The sequence below is a fragment of the Ammospiza nelsoni genome, chromosome 18 (genome assembly GCF_027579445.1).
Source record: "Ammospiza nelsoni isolate bAmmNel1 chromosome 18, bAmmNel1.pri, whole genome shotgun sequence".
NCBI lineage: Eukaryota > Metazoa > Chordata > Aves > Passeriformes > Passerellidae > Ammospiza > Ammospiza nelsoni.
Window position 1 is genome coordinate 62130 of NC_080650.1, and position 6018 is coordinate 68147.

General features: G+C 41.8%; 1 long non-coding RNA gene across 1 annotated transcript; it reads right to left on the minus strand.

Moving 5' to 3' along the window:
* Window positions 1–1297: 1297 nt before the first annotated feature.
* Window positions 1298–4917, minus strand: LOC132081586 (uncharacterized). Its single transcript, XR_009419692.1, has 5 exons — window positions 4672–4917; window positions 3984–4047; window positions 3211–3286; window positions 2326–3093; window positions 1298–1731 (listed from the first exon to the last, which is right to left on the minus strand). It is a non-coding gene; the product is annotated as an uncharacterized LOC132081586 (long non-coding RNA).
* Between the last annotated feature and the right edge of the window lie 1101 nt (window positions 4918–6018).

Here is a 6018-nt window from a genome sequence, read left to right on the forward strand (position 1 = left end):
GCAGCCTCGCAAGCCTGGCCTCGGTTCGCTCGAGGCCGTCAGGTTCCGCCGGTCTCGCCTTGGTTCGGCCGAAAGAGGCGTCGTTCGCTCGTGTTTTTACAAATATCTTTCTATATTGACTGTATATTTCTATATTTAATTTTATACTTCTATAATACTTCCATTATTCCAAATAAAAACCCCGTCTCTAACCAAATAAATAAAAAAACCCTTCTTTTAAAGGATACTGAAATATTTTTTATTTATACTTTGTATAATTATACATTCATATTTTAATTTATCGTTTCTTTGGATGTATTACATTAATAATGATATATTATATATATAAAATTTTAAAATAGATTTAAATCATTATTTAAATTATGTATAATATCTACTGCTACAACTAATTTTTTCTGATATTTTAAATTTTTATATTTATCTGTATGTATTTATTATATATTTCTAAACTTAGATTTCTACCTTTATATTATTTGCATTTATAATTTTTACAATCAAAACACTGCCTATTGACCAATAAAGAAAACCCGCTTTATTTAAGTATTTTAAAAATATTTTCATGTTTATAATTTTCATATTTATATTTATAATTTGTTCAATATTACATGAGAACACACCTGCTCCTGCACCGCCGTGGGGCCCCCTCTCCTGGGGACCTTGGGGTGCCCCAACGGCATCAGAGCCCCGAGTCTTCACCCCCTTCTCCTCTATTTAGAAACTACACTGGAACTTTTTTCTGGAAATAAAGACATTACCTAAATCCTCTCCCCGTGTCCTAGACAGATGGATATTCAGTTATTAGTTGGCTGGGCAGCAGTTTCTTAAATAGAATGATAAACAAGATGTGAACATTTCAGCTACAAGCAAATAGGCAAATCTGAACAAGGTACTGGTGGGCGACCACTGAAGTTATTTTGAAGGAATTTTTTAAACAATAAAATATTGATACCACAAAAATAAAGCAAAAAGCTAACTACTGGCTAAGAAAAAATTAACTTTTGACAGCAACAACATTCCAACCACACAGGCTTTTTCCCGATGTCATACCTTATAACTACCTCTCTTGGGAATTCTCATCATGTATCCCAAAAGGAATAAATACCTCAGAGCGTCCTAAAGCAAAAAGTAGCACACGTGAGCTCCTCACACTCCCGGGAGGCCTGCACAGCGTGCACTGAGTCTGCAACAAATTCTGCTCAGTGAGAGTCTGCAAACAAAGGTTCAATTGATGAATTGAACTGATTGTAAAGGGAGGTTTTCTAAGCACAGAAGCACAACAAAGAACAAGCAAAAACAATTCTTAAAAAAAACCTGCAAGTTTTATTTAGCATATATGCGACTGATTTCCACCCTGTGGCTTCTCACTTTGATTCGCGTCTGTAGGTTCAGGAAGATGACAATGCACACTCTGCCCTCCCTGAGCCCCCCACAGCAGCTGAGCGCTGCTCCGTGCGCTCAGATCGTCAGGAACTGGATTGCCCGCATGGACTGGAACTGCTCTGCTGCAGATTCAGGAGAGAGAGGCTGGCTGAGGCGTCGTCCCAATTCCATTTCTGTGTGACGAGAAGCGGTTTGTTCCCAACGGGTGCAACAATCCCCAGCTCGCTTCCATGGTGAGTACCGATGGCACACAAATGGCAGCCTGAGGAAATCGTGTTCTGGGCTCTAAGTGGTCGGGACAGGGTCTGATTTTTTGTTTTGCATCTGTATGATGATTAGTACGACAGGGCCCTGATCGATGACATGGCAGCACAGAATTAAAAACTCCTCAATAGGATTACATCGACTTCTAGGAAAAGACAAAAGCCTAGGACCCTTCTGAAATCTATTTTTAATGCGAAGCACACGGATTGTCACTATGCTGTGCCTTCCAGCTTTTCAAAGCAGCTTACCTCTGAAGACCAGAAAACATTTATTTCTACAGAAACAATGGGCAACCCCCAGCCTAATCTCAGCGCTACTGTTTAATAGGGGATCTGCCAGCGTGCCAGTCCAGCTTCAAGTGTGCTTTATTTCAGTCTAACATCCCCTCAAAATTCTTCTCACATCTCCCAACCCTGACATCTTATTTTTCCCTAAAGCTTCTCATCATTAGCAATTTCCAAGTAACATGGTATTTTTACAACATTCAAAAATGTCATGCTGGACTGTGCTAGAGAGTAATTTGCAAATATAAGCTTAGCAAAGTTTGAATTGACTTGTCCAGAGAAAAAACCTACAAGTGAACACCTACACCTGCCTACAAAGAGCTAACAAGCCCCTGGCAGCTGCCAGCATCAAAGCACAGCGGATGTTTCTAATACAGGGTAAGGATAACAATATCACCTTTTGTTCTCTCCAGCTTGTTTTCCCTGCAGTCATATTTTGCTTCTTATGATTTTTTTAGTCTCTGCATCTTCTTGGACAGCACCGAGCCCGACGACAAGGATACGAGAGTCTTTCCCTGCCGTAGGGAGAGAACCAGGAAAACAGTTAAAATAAGAACAGGGTAGTTTGAAATTCATACTTCCAATGAGAAGCAGCGCCTAACAAACAGAACAAAAGTAAACAAAGCATGGTACCTCCCTGGGGACAGAAGACTTACAAACTCTCCAGGATTTACAATTCTAGCGACCAACCCCTTCAGGACGGCAGCCAAGTGTCCCATGGGATGGTGCTGCACCAAAGAACGATCTGAGAGGTTCCAAAGAGTGAAATGCACAATATTTTGCAAAGCCGTAAAATCTTGCAAAATAACAAAAATACAATAGATGTAAACTACAGGGTAAGAGTACAAGTGTTCACTTTAAGAGCTGGAACCATCCAGGTGAGCACCTGATAACTGGATCCTCACCAGAGTTTGAACCCTTCAGGACACAGAAGGGTTTTCCCCAGAAATTTCACAGACTGAGTTTTGATACAAGTATACTTGCCAGACCCTCAGAAACATCACCCATTCTCCAGGTGTCTGGAGAGAACTGCAAATGGCTCTCACGTAGTTTGAGCTAGCTCTGTAAGGTCTCAGGGTGAATTTCACCAGATGCAACCAAACTGGGCAACTCCCAGTGGGACAGAAGGAACCCAAAGCTTGGGTTCGCAGAGCTGCAGCAAATACTGAGGAAACAAACATAACAGCGTAAAAAATAATAAACCATCCTTTTTTTTTCTCTCGCTTTTGTTTTTTTCTTATTCAGATCAGCATAGCAATTAAAGAGAAGGTGAAAAACTCACCATTACTGAACATTTCATCATCTGTAGGCTGAGCATCCTTAGCACAGAGGACTCCAAAGTTAAAATTCACCGATCCCTGGGAAATAAAACCAAATATTGTATGATAAACAATCAAACAGCAGACGTAAAAATTTGTTTCCTCTAAGGACTTTCGGGTACGTATGTACCTTTGCATACATCCAACACATTGGAACATACACTTTATACCATCTCCTAATAAGTAAAAATTTACCTTTAAACTTTGATAGTACAGCATAAAATTATGAACTTAAATTGGTGATCTGTTATTATTAAGTTGGTGCCTAAAGTTATTTCTGCTGTCAGGTTCAAAAAAACATTAATTTTTTTTACTGGAATGAGCAATTGATTTCAAAGTCATCACAAGCCCACCAAAACACAAAGCAGTATTCACTGGATGGGTCTGTGAGCTAGAAGTAGTTAGGCTTGTACTTCCCTCTTGCTATTCCAGAACCAATAAATCCTGTCAACAAAACCAGGATCTATAGCCCACTGCTGTGAAAGACTGTACGAGGATGATGGTTTGATTTGTGTTTAGAAGTTTTGATTTGAAATGGCCAGTTCAATGGATAAAGACAGTTTAGGTAGTATTACATTGCTATTATTATTATTTCTATTATTATTTTTACTATTACTACTGCTATTGTTATCATCTGCTACTGGAAGAAACAAACCAGTAGTACCTATACTTAATTACTTTTATTTCCAGGAAATAATAAAGAAAAAGAACCAAACCAAAAAAAGTCACTTCCTACCTTTTATATCAAGGGATGAAAAATTTCTCTTGGGCTCTTCTCCAATTTATCAAGACTCATAGCACTGAAAGGCAAACAAAACAGTGCTTTATAGAAGGGCAAGTGCACATTTCAAGGCTGAACCACCAACTGATTGCAGTGACAGCAGTTACAACATGAATCGTTCCCAGAGCCTCTGTTAAATGGAATGTTCTGTGGAACTGCCGTTTCTTTCCCAAAACACTAACTTCCAACACTTCCTAATAATATTTTGTATTTTAAAACAAAAGAAGTTAGTGAGACTCTGTGCGGAGGTCAGGTTTAAATTTATTTCCTTCTAAAGCACAGAGCTCTGTTCCATCACCCTTCACTTCGGCTCTACACTGAATCGTGGTGAGCATTTGAGGAGTGCTCCATAATCAATTCCATTTCTCTCTTTTTCTAGCTCTCTCTATTCCTAAATCATTCCAGACAAGTCAAATGAAAAATGAAAAAAACAAGTTCAGCATCAAAGTCACACTTTTTCCCGTTGTCTGGTCAAGAACAGGCTCTAAATCCACTTACTGCTGCCTTCAACGATTCAGACTTGCAAAAGCATTCTTACATATTTTACAGGTTTATCATAAAACCCACAGAACGCAAGCTCTGAATTACAGGAAAAGGTACACAGGCAAATATCTAAAGGGATCACTTATTAGTAAATACATACCTTGGTAGAGATCGCACTGAGAACCTTTCTGAGGGACTCTAAGGGACGCATGTTTTCTGAGCACCCTATAAACAAGAAAAGCTAGGATATAGTACAGGACATCCCCACTTTTTCTACATATTCAAATAGTATTTTTAATAAAAACAATTCAGTTAAAAAAGAAGGAAGAAAACCAAGCTAATTTTACTCAGCTGTATTTACTGCCGATTTAGAGAAAAATCCCGGGCAGCGTCGGCCGTTGCGGCACACGTCGCGCCGGCAGCAGGGCCTGCCGGGAGTTGGAGTCTCGGGCTGGTAGCCACTCATGTGCCGCGATAGCCGTTGCGTCACACGCCGCGCCGGCAGCAGGGCCTGCCGGGAGTTGGAGTCTCGGGCTGACAGCCACGGCTCCGTCCCCCGCCACCGGGAGCTGCAGTCCCTCCCGGGCATCAAACGGGTCCTTCGCCCCAGGGCGGGGAAGGACCTGAGGCAGGACCGCTCCTCCCGAATGCCCTCTCTTTTCCCCTCCAACTCTTTTTCTTTTTTTAACGCTGTTTTTCACCCCTTTCCCTTCCCTTCCCTTCTGCTCTCCTGCTTTCTTTCCTTTCCTTTCCTTTTTTTCCCCTTCCCTTTCCCTTTCTTTTTCTTGTATTTGTAATCTTGGTTTTCCTTCCTAGCTTTAGAATCAAAAAGCAGCAGTAGTAACTTTCAGGCTACCTGGGAGTAAAAAAAAACCCAAAACTATAATGATTGAAAGAAAACTATTTATTCCCTGGGAGCCTGAAATTTTCTACTGCTGCACATGACACAGAGCTTTTTATTCCTTCTTATATACAGTTGATATTTTATACTCGCTTTATACACCGCCCCCTGCCGTCTGCACCGGCGCTCTGCAGGCAGAGTGCTGCGGCGTCGTTCGGTTCTGTTTAAATAAACTCGGCTAAATTAGGCTTGGTTCGGCTTAGGTCTAAAATCGTTTCGGTTCGGCTTTTCGTCTAAATTCGGCTTTTCCGGCTCTTCGGCTGAACTCGGCCCGGTTGGGCTAAAGTCGGTCATATTCGGCTCTTTGTCTAAATGCGGCCAATGTCGGCTACAGTCGGCTATCGGTTACACTCGGCTATCATCGGCTCTTCGTCTCAAGTCGGCTGTGTTCGGCCACACTCGGCTCTTCGTCTCAAGTCGGCTGTGTTCGGCCACACTCGGCTCTTCGGTGAAACTCGGCTATTTTCGGCTACACTCGGCTCTTCGGTGAAACTCGGCTGTTTTCGGCTACACTCGGCTCTTCGGGGAAACTCGGCTGTTTTCGCCCACACTCGGCTCTTCGGCTCTTCGGAACAATTCGGCCCGGCTCGGCTCCCTCAGGGCGGG